Source organism: Astatotilapia calliptera, chromosome 3 (assembly GCF_900246225.1).
Source record: "Astatotilapia calliptera chromosome 3, fAstCal1.2, whole genome shotgun sequence".
Taxonomy (NCBI): Eukaryota; Metazoa; Chordata; class Actinopteri; order Cichliformes; family Cichlidae; genus Astatotilapia; species Astatotilapia calliptera.
The window spans coordinates 47,015,289-47,036,423 of record NC_039304.1 but is presented as its reverse complement, the minus strand read 5'-3'; the positions used below and the strand labels follow the sequence as shown (position 1 = coordinate 47,036,423).

Below are 21,135 nucleotides of genomic sequence, written 5' to 3'. Positions count from 1 at the left end.
ACTCCGTGATGAAGCTGGAACTCTTTCCAAACACAGGAAACAGATCAGGGAGCAGAGACCCACGTGGTTCACGCTGATCTCAGCTAGGATCCAGGAAACAAGGGTGTGCAGATCGATGCAGATATCGATCCAAACGTTGGTAGTGGTATATGTTCCAGTAAGTTTACTACTTTACTCCCGTTTCATGAAAAAGCAGCTCTCTCTGCTCGACTCCTCTCCTGCACACACACTTTGCTCCGCCCCCTTTATCTGGCTCCGCTGTGATTTGTTGCTGTGCGGTCACGTGACTCAGCTGCACAATGCAACCCCGTGGAGTGTTATTTCAAAAGTAGCGCCAATCTCCTTTTCCTAAACTCTTTTCCTTGGCCTCGATGAAAACGTCATCGTGGGGAGGACAACTGCTGAGAAGTCAGGAAAAGAGAGGAGCGGTGCTGAGAATTGGAACAGCCATACACTCGCCTCTCTGTAACAACGTGACACCGGATGTCCTCCTGTTGAAACTACATTGTGCAGAAGATGGACTACAAAACAAACATCTTACTTTGTCACAATGTGTTCTAACCCTGTTGTTTTATGGAGGTTATATAAACAGGAACAGCCTGTTAAAAATATTGCTTCATTATTGAGTTTGAATTTTAAAGAAGAACAAACAGTTAGGGTCAGATTTACTAACATCTGCAGCAGTTCAAACATGTCTTTTGATGTTAAAGAGCTGCGATTTACTGAAGAGACTGTCCTAAAACTCCAGTCAGTCCTCAAGCTGTGTTTTGAGGTGAGCCCCACTTATTTTTCCTCCATAATACAGTTTATATGAAGCTGAAATAAATTACGCTTCTTATTTTTTAATAGTGCACACAGCTAACTCTCTGCTGAATATGTAAAAAATAAAAGTGTTACTGTGTTACATGCCTGACTGTTGCTCATGGTCTGATGGGAAATCATGTTTTCTGTTCTTTAGCACATCGAAGAGTCAGCTGTTCACAGCTGCTCTCCAGCTGATTTTTACTGAACTGAAGTGGCTTCTTCATAGAGAGATTAAAGCACACTGTTAGTAGATCATCCTGTAATTGTGACATTGTGGTGGACCAGTGGAGGGCTCCACTCACACCCAGTTCTCAGGAAGTATTGTTGCTGTGTTTTGGAGGGAAAGTGTTCAGTTCTGTGGTGATGAGTAATAAACGAGCAGTGTTTATCGAGAGCTCTCGTGTCGCCTGTGTTTACCTCCACATTGGTGACCCCTGACTCGAACATGCTGCAGTCCGATGGTGGCGCTGACTCCGCTCTGGATGCATCAGCAGCCCCATACGGTAAAAAAAATACATTTTTCCTGGCCAAAATATATTTCAAATATATGGTAAATATATTTACCATATATTTGTGATGCTCCAAAAAAATATATTTTTGAAATTGAAAATATATTTCTTTCAAACCAAAATACATTTCAAAACATATTTTAGGGTGAAGAAAATACATTACAGTAGAATGTATATCAAAGTATCCTTTATTTAAAATATATTTAGTGCAATAATGATGATAATGATAACAATACTAAAAGTAACATGTTTTATGCACATCTGCAAAAAACAGTTGGATTCAAACAAAACAGAGTCAAAGGTCTATCACGAATTAGGTTGTTTATTCATTTGCTTGGTCTTGCAGTCTCGGCTTACTGTTCTGTCTACCAGTAGCTGGTGTTTTGCGCCTCTGGTATTTTTGCCAATTCCTTTCTGTGTCCCGCTCATGTATTGACCCATGTGCCTGTTCATCTTAGCCGATATGATGCCTGACAGGAGCTTCCATGTAGTACTGAGGCAGGTTATTGGTCGGTAGTTGGAGGGGACTGGTCCCTTCTTGGGGTCCTTGGGGATCAGGACCGTCCGACCTTCGGTTAGCCATTCCGGGTGTCTCTCTTTAACTAGCAGCTGGTTCATTTGTGCTGCCAGACGCTCGTGGAGTGCAGTCAGCTTCTTTAGCCAGTAGGCGTGAACCATGTCGGGCCCTGGTGCTGTCCAACTCTTCATACTGGAGACCCTTTCTTGGATATCTGCCACTGTGATGGTTACTGGACCCTGTTCAGGGAGGTCGCTGTGGTCTGCCCTCAGATCCACTAGCCACTGAGCATTGCCGTTATGGGTTGCGTCCTTCTCCCATATGCTCTTCCAGTATTGCTCCGTCTCCAGCCTTGGTGGTGCTGTTCTCTTATTATTATTGTTCCCTTGCCACTGAGAGTACACCTTTGCTGGTTCTGTGGAGAACAGCTGGTTGATTCTTCTGCCTTCTATCTCTCTGGTGTACCTCCTCAAGCGGCTGGCCAAGGCTGTGAGTCTTTGCTTGGCAGTTTCCAAGGCCTCAGGTATGGACAGCTTGCTGTATTTCTGTTTTGGCACGTAATTCTTCCTGTCAGAGTATGCTTCTACTTTATAATAACAACGGTAGCATGGTTTGGCACGTAATTCTTCCCGTCAGAATTATGCTTCTAGCTTATAATAACAACAGTAGCATGGTTTGGCACTTGTTTGTAGAAGCAGTCTGCATGCCAAGGTGCTTAAGTTATACAGCTGTCACCACTGAAGTGATTGGAACACCTGACTATATAAACTTTGACAATGAACTCACTCCATTATAGTTACAGTATATATTTACTGAATATATTTACAGATGCATATATTTGACATTTATAGATCCAATAGAACACAGGGAGAAAGAACTGAAAAAGAAACATGTACAAATTATGCACATTTGTCGCACAGGTACTTGACCAGGCTGCTCTCATATTGAGCACATCCAAAATGTGCCCATCTGGAACAAAACTCGCACTGCACCTGAAGAGGGAGAAGGGGGGGGGGGGGGGGGGGGGGGGGGGGGGTGTAAGTGTGTTAAACAACATTATGAGTTTGATGAGAAAATAATTACTACAGTGGCTTGCAAAAGTATTCGGCCCCCGTGAACTTTTCCACATTTTGTCAGATTGCATTCACAAACATGAATCAATTTTATTGGAATTCCACGTGAAAGACCAATGTCTCTACCAGTCTCTAGCTGGTAGAGACAGACCCTAAAAGACTGGCAGCTGTAATTGCAGATAAAGGTGGTTCTACAAAGTATTGACTCAGGGGGCTGAATAATTACGCACACCCCACTTTTCAGTTATTCATTTGTAAAAATTGTTTGGAATCATGTATGATTGTTGTTCCACTTCTCACGTGTGCACCACTTTGTATTGGTCTTTCACGTGGAATTCCAATTAAAATTGATTTGTGTTTGTGGCTGTAATGTGACAAAATGTGGAAAAGTTCAAGGGGGCCGAATACTATTGCAAGCCACTGTATATTGCATTTGTGGTTTATTTGTTTTACCATTTCAATCATACTGGACTCAGGATCGGCTTCCAGCATGGAACAAACCACACAGTAGTCATCAGCATTACCTAGAAACACACTGACGTTCAACCTAACAGTTTTAAACAAAACTGAAAGTGCTATTGCAATACAAAAGCACATGACTCAACTTACTTTGATGTTCTAGCAGTTCGCAAGCAATTTCAGTGCGGTGCAGCCCAATGGCTTCTGGAGTGGACAGCACCCTAGTAACCTCTCCACTCAGAAGGTAGTGTTTGGCAAACTGTAAAATATGTTACAGTAATTGCAAATGATTAACTTAATTCTAGTTAAATACATTAAATACAGTTGCTTATTAAATACCTTCAACACTAAAACTCCACAACTGCTGGAGTCCATCTGCTTGTTGTGTGGCAGAGTCTCCATTCTCCAATCCACTCGGGACTCTTCCTTTCCTTTCATCTTCAGAAAATTCCTAATAAAAACAAAACAAGTTTTTAAAATGTAGCCAGCATTTTGCTCTAAATAAAAAGAAAAAAAAAGAACCCCACAAACCAAACAACCTAAAACAGATAATTAATGAATGATGAATACCTCCAGTTACGCATAACTTTCCTTTCATAACAACCTTCATTTCCAAGAGGGTCTAACAGCAGTACAGATTGTGAGGAGATTTTGACAACCTAAAATAAAAATTGTATTTAGTAGAATATGTGTATTATTATGTGTGTGAATGTGTGTGTGTATGGGTGGATGACTGGATATGTAAAGCGCTTTGGGGTCCTTAGGGACTAGTAAAGTGCTATATAAATACAGGCCATTTACCATTTTATTACACTCACTTAAGTAAGCATAATCAATTGTAAGCATTTTCAAAATAAGAATATGCTGCTAAAAAGAACAGTAAAACAAAAAAGAGAAAAAACACATGAGGTGTGAACATGTACCACAAGGATCCAGTGTGCACCAGAGTTCAGTGGGCACAACCAAATGTCCTCAGCCGGAAACAACATCTGTGGAATATTTTTAAGTTTATAAAGGTTTAGATTTATTTACATAACATACACTATATAACCAATATAACATCTACATTACCTTGCTGACACATTTAAACTTCACAGAAAACAGAGAGGTTGCAACAACGCAAGACAACTGATACACGGGGTTCTGAAAAATGCAAGATTTTTTTTTTTTTTAAATGATTACAAAATTGTATAAAATACTTTTGTGAAATAACTGGCATACGTTCTTACTTGCCTTTTGTTTCTTAATGAGGCAGTGCAGGTATGCATCAATGACCTTATTTTTACAGACCACCACTAGGACCAAAAATGATTATTTCACTTACCTCATCAGAAAGCCACCCACTATCCTCCAGTGTGCGAAAAGAAGAGTCATACAATTTGTATGGCCCAACGACTGCCTCAACACGCCCGGTGTCTTTTGCAGCCCAAAGCCACTTCACTAAAAAACAAAATATGATAAGTTTCTTTAGTAATAACAGTTGCCATTTGAAAATCACGGTCAATGGCCAACGGGCCACAAGCAGACAAGGGCCAACGGGCCACAAGCAGACAAGGGCCAACGGGGCAACAACATAAACATGCCAGAGGGGAGTAGCTTTATGTAAATCAGAAATTAGCCAAAATTGGACCAAGAGGTCAACATTAGCAAGAGGGGAGAAAAAAATCAAACATTCTATCCATTTGACTAGCCAAACAGGCAACAATTGACCAACCGGTCAGAATGAGATTTTTAGCTATGCCATCTTTTTCTTGCGTGCTGGGTTTCTGGGGGGTCACTGGTACAAGCTCTTCTGGTGCTTGGACTGATTTTACCTGAGCTATTTTTGGTGCAAACTGAATGACAGAGGATCTGTTATTTTGCAGCGCTTCATGTTGATGCTGAGGACTGCAAGGCCACATCTCAGAAGATGGGCTACTCTCAACAGGTTCAGCAGGAGTTGAGACTTGGACAGGGTGGCTTGTTCTATAGGGTTTAATGTGGTCAATACTGTATAGACTTTTTAAAGTATTTCCCTCAGTGTTTTTCAGTCTAACACATTTTCCACTGAAGTCATCAATTGTGTAGGGACCTGAAAAATCCGGTTCAAGTCTTCCTCCTTTTCGCCCATGTTTCCTCATATTTAGAAGCAGAATTTGATCCCCTACATTGTACACAACATTTTTGTACTTTTTCAGGGCCCGCTTGGCGTATGCAACCTTTTGCTTGTCTTGTGACTTCACAATGTTTTCTTGTGCAGTTTCTTTAACTGCATGTTGTGCTTCACTTTCAGACTGTACATAGTCTCTGTACCTTTTGTCGTCTGGCAGAATGATGTTGGAAATCTAAAATTTTGTAGATATTAGCAATTAAAACAAGATGATATCATATTCATAAAGACATTACTGGGTTTTTTTCTTAAATGGTTTCAATTCTTAGTTCTAACATAGAAAGAATTTGACAAACACTCACCGGCACTTGAGCAGGCGCTTCTGATGGAAATACTGCCTCTCTTCCATACATCAGAAAAAAAGGTTTGTATTTTGTTGTGGTGTGTACTTTTGACCGAAGTGAAAACAGGGTGGGCTCTAGATACAGATCCCAGTTATTCTGCTGGTCATTCACCAGTTTTCGGAGGGCTCTAAATGCAGGCATAGAAATATGTAAACACAGTAAGACAGAAAGTTTAATTAGAAGTAAAGAAATTAATAAATTATTAAGTAACAATTAAGTTTGAATAACATAAGTAATGTTATTAAAAACTGATAGATAAAAATTAGGCATACCTTTTTATGTTGTCATTGGTCTTTTCATCTAGACCATTGGTCTGTGGATGGTATGCTGCTGTGACACTTCTTTCAATTTGCAATAACTTGCAAAGATCAGAGTTGAGCAGATAAGGACAAGGTTATACTGCTTATACAAGCACACAAGAAAAAATCTTTGACCCCAGTGAAGTAAAGTTAAAAAATGTAACTGAAAATTATTTAACACTTACTTCATTCACAAACTCTCTGCCTTGGTCTGACAAAATCCTTTTGGGGCAGCCATGTCTATATATAATGGAGCACAAGTGCTGGGCTACCTCAGATGCAGATTTCGTTTTTAATGGGAAAGCTTCAACCCATTTTGAAAAGTAGTCAGTTGCAGTAAGTATATACTGGAAGCCGCTTGAAGTTTTAGGAAGAGGTCCAGTAAGATCTATACCAATAAGTTCCCACACTTCAGACACCTATCAAGGACAAATTAATAATTTGAATAACAATTTGTATAATGTACACATTAACATTGATGGTTAAAATTAGTTGGCAAACCCTCCTGCCTTTATGAATATGAGCTACAAGCATAGTTTGATGGGTAAACGGGGCATAATATTTACCTGAATACACTGCAACGGTTGCACAGCAGTCAGTGGTTTCCCAACTTTTTGACACTGGTCACATTCCTGAATCTTTAAGGTAAAAATATTTATGGAGTTCACGTAAATGTTCAACATTCTCATTTGTAAAAAACAAAAACACTTAATGACATATTCTCTAACGAACAAACTATTTAGCAACAATAGTTTGTGTGCGTGTCTTCAAATCTCTGCCAGGCCTACAGGTTATTACTGTAATATCACTAATTAACCATATTTATTTATATTTTGCAAGTGTACAGTTTCTCTTTTAACTGATATAAAAAAAATTGCTTATTTTAAACACTATTTAACAACAGTACAAACAGTTAATACATACCCATGTTTTAATGTCAACTGTCATACCAAACCAGTAAAATCTGGAACACACTGCATTTAGCGTTTTGTGTGTGCCAGTGTGTCCTCCAATTGGAGATGAATGAAACTCATGAAATATCTTCCTGGCACCATCCATGGTTTTTACTACTCTTCTGGTTCCAACAAAGAGTTCTCCATCTGCAGTAAAACAATATATATTTAGAAATTAATTTAACCACATATATGAGTTGTTAGTATTAACAGTAAATTACTGACCCTTTTGTTTGAATTTTGAGGCATATCTTCTGAGGTTTTGCCTCTGAGCCTTGTCATATCCTGAAGGGTAGGAGCCCGCAGAAATGAACGCGTAAATCTCTTCCCACTTCTTCTCCATATCTACGAATGTCAGTAAACATTTTCTTATGAGCTTCAATATGTGCAGTTGACAATGCAAATAATTAAACTTATTAAATAACGAGATTACCGAAAAAGCCTTAAAACACCGAAGCTGCGGACTCAAAAGTGTTGTGTAAATACCACGTGTCCAGTAACTTGACAGCAGACTTCACCGAATCTGCAAATTCGACAGTTTTGTGCAGAAAGCAGATAGCAACTTCACTTTAATATTGACAAACAATCACAAAGGCTTAAAAAATCAAGTATCAACGTCAATAAAAAGTACTAGTACTTACTACTTACCTATTCTCCTGCAAATATGACAATGGAGTAGCGTGAAATCACAGCCGGATGCGCTTAGCTTCCCTTTTTGTGTTGTGTGCATGCGCGCACATGCTCAGGAACAACGGGTAGGACGGTTTACGGGGTAGGAGAAATTCCCAGAACACCGGCTCCCAGAAGAGCCTGGCTCTCCCATCGCAACGTTCGGGGAAAGGTTTGTGACTGTTTGTTTTCATAATTTGCCTCACTTTACAAATCTGTCACTTCTATAACATATAAAATTAAATATATAATACAATAAGTACTTTGTGAAGGACTTTGCTGACATCTTGGCTGAATACATGCCAAAATATGATTGTGTTTCTATTGTTGGGGGTTTTGATATTCATGTGTGTTGTCCTGATATGCCCATTGCAAAGGGCTTTTAAGGCCTTATTGATTCTTTTAATGTTGTGCAATGTGTGACCTGTCCCACACATGAATGTGGACACACACTTGATCTTGTTTTATCTCATGTTTTGTTTTGGGTTTTTTGTTTTGTTTTTAATGTAGAGATTTGTGATGCTGTGTTTTCTGACCACAGTCCTGTGATGTTTGAAGTTCCTCTTGCCTGTACCTCAGTTAAACCTCACGCTGCTGCTCGGCGCTGTCGAGTTTTTAACTCCTCCCTTGCTGAGCAGTTTTCAACAGTTTTAACCAGAACTGCAAAATCCCAGATTTTTAATGCAGCCAGAACTGAGCTCATGATTTTATTCCACCTGCCAGACTGCTTTGGACTGCTTTGCACATGGCTTAATTAAAATCCAGCCATTCTAAAACTAAATCTGAGCCCTGGCTGAACGACACGACCCGAGCTGTCAGACACGAGTGCCGTCGAGCTGAGCACATTGTCAGATGTAGCCCCCAAAATTTTTTACACACTGTAGTCAAACACCTGTTTAAAAAAACCTGTTCTTGATCTTACGATTCTTGCAAATTACAGGCCTTTCTTCTAACTACCTTTTCTTTCCAAAATTCTTGAAAAGAGAGTTGACAGTCAATGAATGACCTTCCTGAAAAAGCAAAATGTTTTACACATTTTCCAATTTGGTTTTAAACCCTTTCATAGCACTGAATCAGCCATTTTACAAGTTTTTAATGACATATTTTTAGCCACTGATGCTGGGGACTGTGTTGTTCTTGTACTTTTAGATTTGACAGTTGCATTTGATACTGTGGATCATGCATTTTACTCTGTCATTTGGAGCACTGGGTGGGCACTTGAGTGGTTCAGGTCCTACTTGGCGGGGCAAACATTTTGTGTCAGTCTCTGTGACCGTGTGTCGTCCTCCGCTCCTCTCTTGTGTGGTGTCCCACAGAGCTCAGTTCTAGGCCCCCTTCTCTTTTCTTTGTATCTGCTCTCTCTTGGATCTATACTGAGAAAACACAGCATTGCATTTCACTTCTATGCTGATGACTGTCAGATATATGTCCCTCCACAGAAAAAAGGCACATATTCCTTACAACCATTACTTCAGTGTCTTGATGACATTAAGGCTTGGATGTCTCTTAACTTTTTAAAATTCAATGATAAAAAGACTGAGGTGATGATTTTTGGTAGCCCCACTGAGATGCCAAATGTATATTTAGATTCCTTGGCTCAGTATGTTAAGCCAACTGTCACAAACCTGCTGGTCAAAGTGGACTGTAATGAGAAAAGATGACATTATATGCCACGGTAAATGCACTGCCTAATTGTTACCTCTCCCCACTGCCTTCAGTGGCAGGCAGCAGGAAACAGATCAGGAGGCAGAGATGATCTTTAAGTTTAACATTACTCACAATATTGCCAAAGAGTGATATGGAATTTAAGCACAAGTGCGTTTCAGTAACTTATCTTTCTTGTAGATCTGTGCTCCAAATAAAGAACTTTATGCTGACAAGATTATTAGTTAAAATAACAAATTTTAAGTTACAAATCAATATTGTCAGCATGGACAGATATTCCACATTCCATATATCATCATTCAGGTCCTGCATCAATACATTTCCATATTTTTATATCTATAAAAAAAGCTGACACTTGCTAGACTCTATCAAAGGTGTGAGCATCACAGCAGATGCCTTTGTGTCAAAGTAGCTGAGGATAAAACACAGAAGAAACACGAAGTTGATTTTCCTGGCCTGGGATTTTATAAAAATATTCAGCAGTACATCAAAAACGAAAGAAAACCATTAATCAACATATGAACCTCAGCTGCTGCTGCTGAAGTGAAGCAGAGCAAAGTTACAGAGGTTTTATTAGAGACACAGCTAAGCGTTTTGAAATTTCGCATAATTTTAAAAAGTTTAATTTTAAAAAGAATTTGTTCAGTAGCCTATTGAACAGCAAAAACGAGACTTTCTTTTCAGAATTATGTAAAAGGGAAAAAACAGCGGCCGACAGCGCTGTAAACAACGGTAGACTTGTGCGTAATAAACAAGCGAATAATGCAGAAAATAGATTTTTTTGACGGGAAACTGTTCTTGAAGTACACATAGACAGAAAGAGAGAGAGAGAGGGAGAGAGCTGTGCATGAAGTGTGATTTTATTGTTGTGGAAGTAAAACAGCAAAAGTCAGAGGAAATTATCACGATGTTTATGTGAAGGGTTGGATCTGCTTTTGCTGCTGGTTTAGTCAATATTGTTTTGAGAGAGAAAAAACCTGCAGCTTCAGAATCTAGTGGACAAAGGGTATGAACACAAAGCACGGACCCACCGAAACATCAGCGAGCTGTCGGCTTTCAGCCCCGACCGTGTCCGTGCTGTCGTGAGAGAAAGGCGACATCTCGCTGATTCTGATCCGTCGGTGGATCCACGCTTTGTGTTTACGTCTTTGTGCAGAATCGTGTTCCTGCTCTCATTTACTATTTCAGCTGTTTGGTTGTTGTTATTTGTTGAAATTTTGTGAGGTTTATCCTGAAATTCTGGCATTTTGGTCAAAATAAATTTGTATTAAAAAATCTATTCAGGATTTTAATGAATCGATGGTAAATGGCCTGCATTTGTATAGCGCTTTTCTAGTCCCTAAGGACCCTAAAGCGCTTCACACTACATTCAGTCATTCACCCATTCACACACACATTCACACACTGGCGATGGCAAGCTACATTGTAGCCACAGCTGCCCTGGGGCGCACTGACAGAGGCGAGGCTGCCGGACACTGGCGCCACTGGGCCCTCTGACCTCTGAATCGATATCACATTATCCAAGCCAGAACCGATTTTAATCGATAAATTGATAATTAAAAACCCACCCCTATACATAACTTTGTGGACATGTAGCCAACAGTAATGTTATAACGTTCTTTGCAGATATATAAGTGATCTAAAATTTAATACTTGCTTTTAAAAGTTTATTCTTTGGCCACCACGCTTCAGCCATCTGCTGGGGTTTTTTCTTTTTTGAAAAAAATAGCCACAGCCACCACTGCGCTATGAATTCTGGCCTATGTTGGGACATAATCAGCCTTCAAATGGGGCCTCGAGGGATGCAGACGAAGTATAGATAGATAATATAAGTGTAGATACTTACATGAAAACAAACATAATAACTTGATACTGTCACTGGGTTTAAACTAAAGGAGTGTTCACAAGAAATCATCAGTATCAAACTGTGACAATAACACAATGTTCATTAAAGCAATCAAGAATGAGTTTGATGTGAATCTTTGGTAATGCATGGGGGAAGCTCTGTGCCAATTTTATCAACAGCTACGGATTTTATTCTTTTCTGGATGCAATACCTTGGCCTCCAGTAACACTATATGGAATCTTAGAGTCATTTTGACCAGGATTTCTCCTTTAATGGAAATATTAAGCAAATATTTATGACTGCTTTCTTTCATTGCTGCAATATCTTGAAAATCAGAAATATCCTGTCCCAGAGTGATGCTGAAAAACTCATTCATGCATTTATTTCTTCTTGTCGGGAATATTGTAATTCATTATTATCAGGATCTTCTGTTTTGCGTTGGGACACAGGCAGGATGCGATGGCTGCTGTTTTATCCATGTGTGGATGCACATACCCAGCTCCCAAATTGTACCCAAATACTGTACGTCCCTCCATCCAACCACACACTTTAGGGACTGTGACCACCCACTGCACATGCTCCACCGTGGTATCACTATGAATGACAACATCATCCAGGTGGCAAACAGCATATGCAGTGTGAGGACGCAGCTATCGCTACAGGAGGTGCTGAAAAATGCCCGAGTCTTCAAACAAACCTAACAGAAGTGTGATGAATGGTACGAACCCTGCACTCACTTCTTAATTACCTGGAAGCACCTTAAAGACAACCGGCCCCTCTCAATTGTGACAAATCATCTGGAGAAAAGGTAAGCATAGGAGACCAAACACTGAGGAACAAATCCTCGTTTCATCCTATGATAACAGCATTTTCACCATTTCAGCCAATTCCTTTTGCACAATTTGTCTCTTGTGCTTAGGCAACCTGTAGGGCCATGAACGCACTTTCCAGGCTGTGTTTCAAATTGGTGCTGCATGAGAGTCTTGCAGATGATCGGGGGATGACCACATCTGCAAACTACTGTTGCAATGCAGGAACATCTGCTTTATTGGAACGTGTGAGATGCTATTCACAATGCATCTTAAACACACTCGTTAAAACTTCATTCCCACACCTTGTTTTTAAGAAAAATTAATCATCTTTTCCTTGAAGATCATTTCAGAGTTTTTAATGAGCTGCAGGAACCGTGCCGAGAGCAGCCAAGTCTCCTCCTCTGATAAACCTCCACATGTACCACTAAAAACATTTAAATTAGTTTGAATCGGAAATCATGGCTCAAACTACTTGCTGTGAGACCATTTCTTTATTTTTCACACCAAACTATTTAATAAACTTTACACAGAGTTCATCAATTATAACTGATGCTTTAACAGTATCAGGATTTCATAATGCAAACTTCAAATCAAAAGGCAAACAGCTGCAGAACATGTGGATCAAAATGAATTCATTAAAAAAACAACGTGGACTTCAAGGATATAGTAAATACACTAAAGTGAAAGGAGCCAAAAATAGATGTTTAATAGGATTTAAATTAACTAAAAGTAGTCACCTGTGATCTTTAAAATGGTTCTGATGTGTGCTGCTGTTTTTAACTTTTAACAGTTCTTTGCTGCCACTGTGAATATTGTGTTCTTTGCCTAATTAAATAAAGGTTACACAGCATCACTGCTCCATCTTCTGGAAAAAAAAAAAAAAAAAAAAAGGTATTACATGGAAATACAGCCCAAAACCAGTTCAGCTTGAGTTTCTTTTTTCTGGACATAAAGTCACAGCAGGTGTTGTTTCAAAGCTGGTGGACAGATTTAGTTCATTTTGGAAGTTTTAAGAGCAACTGCTGTGAAAATATTTGCTTGTTTTGGGAGAAAAGGATTTAAGAGAAGATTTTACCACAGCAAAAGTTTAAATATGAATGAAGGATTGAAATTTAACTGAGGTGAAACATGCAATGAATACATAAAAAAATAAGTTAATTTTGGAAAAGCTAAAAAAGTTCAAATAAAAGAAATGATTTACATATCCATATTTGATTTTTGATAGAATACCAGTTTGGTTAAAAAAAAGAAAGAAAAGACATTCCTATAACTTTAATAGTACAACTACTAAACACTACTGTGTCCTAAGGGAACAAATGTTAAAATGTAACAGGGATAACATTTTAGAGAATTAAAATCCCTCAAAGGAAAAAACATAAACTTGATATACATATCTATACATGCAGCTTCCTAAATGTAACATTCAGGATTATTCACTGCAGGTCCAGAAATCAGAGCTACCTCATCAGATCCAAGTGTGACATCAGCTGACACTCTTTACAGGAGATTCCATCTGAACTCTGTGGAGCCTGATCTCAAGGTTTTTAAGTCTGAGCCTGAAACCAGAAGATTCATTGTGATCCAGTGATTTCAGTCCTGCATGATCAGGCTGATGTTTGTACAGAGCAGATAATGAAGGTTTTTGCACATTGGTAACAGTGAAACAGTTTATTTACAGCGTGGGATCGTTTGTGTTCGGAGTATGAACTGAGATTCCTGAAACTCTTGTCACACTGGTCACAGCTGAAGTTCACTTCCATGTGTGTACGTTCATGTTTGTTACAGTGACCTGATTGTGAGAAGCTTTTGTCACAGTGTCTGCACTTGTATGGTGTCTCTACTGTGTGGATTTGCTTATTCTTGTTCTTTAAGCTCACGTGGAGTGGTGACGGATGACCCACACTGGTCACAGTGCTTTTTGAACACACTGTGGAATAGTTCATGTATTTTTAATGCACTTGGTGTGTGGAAGCCTCTCCCACATTCTTTGCAGTGGTTCATTTTGTCTCCAGTGTGGATACGTTGATGTGGTTTTAGGTCCCGTTGATGATTGGAAGTTTTTCCACAAAGGTCACAGAGAAACGTTTTCCCACCACCACAGTGACGACAGGGTTGAGAACTGGATCCATCTGTGTTGCTCTGCTTCTAAACAATGACAGCGTAAGTGATCTCTGCCAATGTCCAATTACGTTTTACTGTTTACATTATAACACTCAGCTTACCGAGCGAAAATGATTCTTCATTTTCCAAAACAGTTCTATCAGGATACCTCCATAGGTTTACTGATCAGACTTGTTCCAAACAATCAGGTTAAAATGACAAGATAAAAAATCAATACTTCCTAACAGTATCTGCACTTGTAGAGTTACTTTCTGGTGTGGATCTGTTGGTGTTTTTTCAGGTAATGTGGAGATTTAAAAGTCTTCTCACACAGGTCACATTAATAAGGTCTCTCCTCAGTGTGGGTAAACATGTGTATTTGTAGTTGTGCATCTGTTGTAAACAGTTTCCCACACTGATCACAGTAGGAAAGATCATTTCCGGTGTGAATGCGTAGGTGAATATTTCGGTACCTTTTTTCACTGAAAGTTTTTCCACAAAAGTCGCAGCGTGGGTATTCCAGAGTGGGTAACTAGATGCTTCTGTAAGCTTCGACTTTGACCAAAAGCTTTACCACACAAGTCACAGCTGTAAGGTTTAACTCCACTGTGGATGACTTGGTGTTTTTTTAAGTCTCTAGCCCGGGTAAAAGACTTTCCACACAAGTCACAGCTGTAAGATTTAACCCCACTGTGGATGATTCTGTGGTTTTTTAAGTCTCCAGCCTGGGTAAAAGACTTTCCACAAAACTCACAACTGTACGCTTTAACTCCACTGTGGATGAGTTGGTGTATTTTTAAGCCTCGAGCCCGCGCAAAAGACTTTCCACACAACTCACAGCTGTAAGGTTTAAATCCACTGTGGATGATTCTGTGGAGTTTTAAGTTTCCAGCCTGCAGAAAAGATTTTCCACACAAGTCACAGCTGTAAGGTTTAAATCCACTGTGGATGCGTTGGTGTGTTTTTAAGTTTTCAGCCCGGGCAAAAGACTTTCCACACAAGTCACAGCTGTAAGGTTTAAATCCACTGTGGATGATTCTGTGTTTTTTTAAGTTTCCAGCCTGCACAAAAGATTTTCCACACAAGTCACAGCTGTAAGGTTTAACTCCACTGTGGATGACTTGGTGTCTTTTTAAGCCTCCAGCCTGGGTAAAAGACTTTCCACACAACTCACAGCTGTATGCTTTAACTCCACTGTGGATGAGTTGGTGAGTTTTTAAACTTCCAGCCTGGGTAAAAGACTTTCCACACTCATCACAGCTGTAGGATTTCTCTCCCTTTCTTCTTTGACGTTTGTCAGCCTCCTGAGAGCGCTGACTTCTTGCTCCATGTTGGTCCTGCAGTGACAGAGATACAAACAGAGGCAGTGAGTGAAATGCAGTCCTGGAACAAACTGAAACTCCCTCCATTGGTGGAATCAAACATGTCAACAAACACCTTGTTGGTGTGTTACCACCACCTTCTGGTGATGGTGTCACATTACAAAATGTGACACAATGAGAGGTATAATTAAAATGACATTAGGAAATATTGATCAGCAGAGAAAATCTTTTATTTCATAAAAAATTCAAAGTTCAACTGATGATATTGTTGTTTCAATGTGTGTAGATAAAATATGATCTTTGTATTTTCTTGTGACTTCTGTGGTTTCTGATTTTGAATGTAGATTCTTTATATATGGAGGAGCCCAGGATGGAAGCTGCTCTTAACAGAAAACTCTAATACTTTTCTCACCTTTTGTGTTGAAGACATTGTTTCCACTGTAGTGGCTGAGCTGAGTCCAAATGGCTGAAATTGTTCCTCTGCTGCACCACCAGACTCGTCTCCTGTTACTCAGCAAAAAAGAAGTACACACACACACACACACACACACACACACACACACACACACACACACACACACACACATATATGTATATATACACACATACACATATATACACATACATACACATATATACATATATTAGGGGTGCAACGATACAGAAAATTCATAGTTCGGTTTGATAATTTGGTGTCACGGTTTGATATTTTTTCGATACAAAAAAATGTTCATGCATTTTTAATTTGTCATTTATTAAAATTATAAATATATATTTTAAATCAAAAGTACAGTTTTTAAATTTAATGTTGCTGAAACAATAAAGTAATAAAAAATAAATCTGATCGAGAAATCACTCATCTTTGGAAAAGAGAGTTTATTACAGAGAAATGGCTCTTTCCAAAATAAAAGCTATACTATACGCTTCTTCAGGGCTATATTCTCATCAGCATATTAAACATATCAGGTCCCCATAAGGAGAATCATGTGCTAACGGCTGTCTAAATGACTCGGGTAAAGTTTGTAGCATGCGTGCTTGTTGTTTTTGTCTGCTTCCACTTGTCTTTGCACTAGGATGATGTCGGCGTAAATGTGCAGTCATATTCGTTGTGTTCCCACTAGTGCTGTCAGCGTTAATCTGAAATGACGTTAACGCCACAACACGGCAAATCTCCGTTAACGAGCTACCGCGGATCGCCCCGCGCGTGGGGCTGGATGGCGTCAACACGTTAACGAGCAAACTGCGCTAACGCAGTAGTTTCCACCCATGTAATTGAGCATTGCGTGGCACATCCGACATACTGTTTTACTTTTGTCCATGACGCGTGTAGAACATCTGACCAATGTTGTTCATTAATGCTACTTTAATATACCTGATCCGTATTAGTATGCTGCGCATGCACGCAGTGAGATGGGGGCAAGAGAAGGAGGGACCCGGCCCCTGGAATGGAATGACTAACGTGTAATGGTTGCTTTGTTTCGAAGTAAATGATGCTCGATGATATTCACGAACCCTGAGTCATTATTAAACGACAAACATGGTGTCAGAAGTTGTGGTTCGGTCATCTACTCCAGCACTGCTGACGGAGTGGTAAGACTAAAGTTTTCCCAACACTTTACGGACGAAGCAAGCAAGTAACCAGCTAGCGTTGCTAGGCTATCGTAGCAAGAGACTATTAAACGTCAACGACCATGTCAGACGGATTCCGTAGACCAGACCCATTGGTGTTTTGTGGAAACATCGCCGAGAAGTGGCGTATATTCGAGCAGGAATACGACATATTTATAGCCTCATTCCGATAAGGATGCTCGGACCAGAGCGTTCATCCTGCTAAACCTAGCCGGCTCTGAAGCCATCGAGCGGGAGTGCGCATTCGTTTATACACCCGCTGCGCACGCGGGGGAAGGAGAACACAGACGACTGGTGACCGAAGCAGAATCGAGAGAAGACCCGGAATGTCTAAAGCGCAAATTTCGTGAACTCTGTAATCCCCAAACAAACATAACAATGGAAAGGCACAAGTTTAACACCAGAAACCAACGGCCAGATGAAACAATTGAGTCTTATGTGAGTGACTTAAAAAGTAAGGCAGGCAGTTGTAAATTTGGCCAGCTTAAAGACAAGCTCATCAGAGATAGACTCGTTTGTGGCATAAACAGCGACAGCATGAGAAAGCAATTGCTGCGCGACAGCGACTTAACTTTGAACAAAGCAATTGAAATGTGCCAGATATTCGAGCAGACAGATCGACATACGAAAGCTCTAGCGGCTCCAAAGCAAATGGCAGCAAAGGTCGACACTTTGCATCACACAATAAAGAAAAAACATCCACACAAAGTCAAGACAAAGACAGGCAATGAACGGCGTGCAACGCATCCAGAACATAGGCTCGCTCACGCAATCACAAACTGTAACAACTGCGCCCCCCCCCTTGCCACGAGGCAAAAAGGGACAAATGCCCAGCATATGGCCAGCAATGCCATAAGTGCCAAAAATGGAATCATTTCCAGAAATGCTGCAAGTCATCACAAACACGGCAATTCAAAAAGAGACCCGTAAACCACATTGAAATGCAGGCGCACGGCAGCGATGAAGAAATGTTCTATGTGAATGGAATTGACATAGACACTATAAATCCCTGCTTTCCATACAAGAATGACATTTTCACCACGGTGCATATTAATGGAAAACCCTTAGAGCTCAAACTGGACACTGGCGCCAAATGTAATGTCATACCAGCTAACCTTTTTGAACAACTGAGACATGATGAAAAACTCATGCCATCACGAAACACTAAACTGGTGGCATATGGGGGAGAGGAAATTCAAACAGCTGGCACAGCAACACTCTCATGCCACTCTGCAGGCAAGGACTACCCTCTGCAGTTCTTCATAGTGAAACGAGACGTACAACCCCTACTTGGCTTACCAGACTCACTTCACTTACAATTAATCACACTAAACAAAGAAGTCCACCACGTGACTAAGGAAGTGGAAAGCACCTTTTCAGAACAGATCTTCTCAGAGTATTCAGACCTCTTCGAAGATAAACTTGGTAAACTTCCGGTTACCTATTCCATGAAAATAGACCCAGAAGTCACACCAGTAATAAAGCAGCACGCAAAATACCGGTTCCAATGCTAGACAAGGTTAGAGCAGAATTAACCCGTATGGTCGAGTTGGGTGTGATCACCCCTGTCACAGAGCCAACAGAATGGGTGTCGTCCATGGTGGCGACCCACAAGAAAAATTCAGATGAGATCAGACTCTGCATCGATCCAAGAGACTTGAATAAAGCACTAAAACGCCCACATCATCCTATGCGTACTATAGAGGAGATAGCCGCCCAAATGCCTAACTCCAAAGTCTTTTCCGTCTTGGATGCGAAATGCTCCTTTTGGCAGATAACACTTGACCACCAATCATCCATGCTCACAACTTTCAGCTCACCGTTTGGCAGATTCCGCTTTCTAAGAATGCCATATGGAATTAAACTCAGCCAGTGAGGTGTTCCAGCGTGCAATGGAGCAGATCTTTGCTGGATTCCCCTGTGCTATCATTGTTGACGACATACTCATCAGTGGAAGAGATATGAAAGAGCATGAACACAATCTCAGAAAAGTACTCGACCGTGCAAGGGAAGTCAAGCTGAGACTTAACCCCCTGAAGTGCAAATTCAGTCTCAAAAAAGCCTGCTACGTTGGCCACGTCTTCACAAGCGAGGGCTTGAAGCCTGACCCAGCAAAGACCAAAGCAATTGAAGAGATGCCCACACCTGAAAACGTCACAGCTCTCCAACGCTTCTTAGGGATGATTAATTACCTAGGAAAGTTCATTCCTAATTTCAGCGAGCTTTCAGCCCCACTTCGGGAGCTAACGTGCAAAGACGTACAGTGGTGTTGGCTCAAGCAGCATCAAGATGCATTCCATGCTTTAAAACGAAGCCTGATCAGTCCTCCTACCCTCAGATACTACGACGTAAAGAAACCCGTCACGCTAACGTGTGACGCATCGCAGCATGGACTCGGGGCTGCATGCCTCCAAGAAGGCGCCCCAATTCCCTACTCATCTCGTACTCTGACACAGACAGAAACGCGCTATGCGCAGATTGAGAAGGAGCTTCTTGCAGTCGTATTTGGTTGTTCCAAGTTTAATGATTACATCTATGGGAAACAAATCCAAATTGAAACCGATCATCAGCCATTAGTCACTATCTTGAACAAGCCAATACATTCAGCTCCAGCCAGACTGCAACGCATGATGCTTAGGCTGCAAAAGTACAACTTTCAGATAGTGTACAAAAAAGGCTCGCAGATGTACCTCGCCGACACTTTATCCCGTGCTCCCACAACCTCGACGGATCAAAATAGTGATGAAACAGCTGACTACGACATCATGTCGATCCAGCAAATCTCTTCTTACAGGCTGATGCAGCTAAAGGAACACACTGCCTCAGATCCAGAGCTACAGAAACTGAGCACTGTCATAATGAGAGGATGGCCTTGCAGACAAACTCAGCTGCCCACAGAACTTCGTCAATACCACCCATATCGAGACAAACTCACTCTAGAAGATGGCATTGTCATGAAAGGGCTGAAAACAGTGATTCCCAAATCTTTGCAAAAAGATTATATCGTCATCCTCCACAGAGGGCACCCAGGCATGGAAGCTACTAAACACAGGGCCTGTGGCATTGTGTTTTGGCCCACAATGACAGCAGATATTGAGCAAGAAACAGCTGCGTGTCCAGTGTGCAACAGCACAAGGCCACATTAACAGAAAGAGCAGTTAAAGCTACATCCAGTGCCGGACATACCCTGGTCAACCGTCGCCACCGACATCTTCGAGTGGAACGGTCAACATCACCTGGTTGTAGTCGACTCTTACTCAGGTTGGTTCGAAGTAGACCTGCTTCCAGACCTAACCGCCAACACTGTCATCACAAAGCTCAAAAGACACTTTTCTGTCCATGGCAGCCCGCACAAAGTAATATCAGACAACGGCACTCAGTTCACCAGCCAACGCTTTGCAGACTTTGCTTCAGCATGGGACTTTGTTCATGTGACAAGTAGCCCAGAATACCCGCAGGCCAATGGATTGGCTGAACGTGCGGTTCGCAGTGCAAAGCAATTGATGGAAAGATCAAAGAGAGATGGAACGGATGTCTTCCTTAGCCTACTCAATCTCCGCAACGTGCCACGTGACAACACACTATGTTCCCCAGCTGAAAGGCTGATGTCAAGACAGACGCGCACGACCCTACCGGTGTGTAGACGTCTGCTCGTTCCCAGCCCCAAAAGCAACAAAACAGTTAAAACAAACCTACTTCACAAGCGCCAGGCACAAAAGAGATACTATGACAAGTCCAGCAGACCCCTCTGCCCCCTCATGCCAGGTGAGGTTGTGCGGATGCAAACGCGTCAAGGACATGACTCCTTAGGAACCATCAAGGAAGCCTGCGAAGAGCCCAGATCATACATCGTCCAGTCAGGAGCTGGAGAGTACAGGCGAAACCGCAGACATATCCTCCCAGTCTCTGAACCGCCACCACCACACGGAGATTCCCGTGATGATTACACCGCAGCCCAACCACCAACCACTGACTCCCCACAGCA

The 21,135-nt window shown here is 41.0% G+C and overlaps 1 pseudogene; it reads right to left on the bottom strand.

Moving 5' to 3' along the window:
• Nucleotides 1-13,873: 13,873 nt before the first annotated feature.
• Nucleotides 13,874-18,749, bottom strand: LOC113015110 (zinc finger protein 836-like; annotated as a pseudogene).
• Between the last annotated feature and the right edge of the window lie 2,386 nt (nt 18,750-21,135).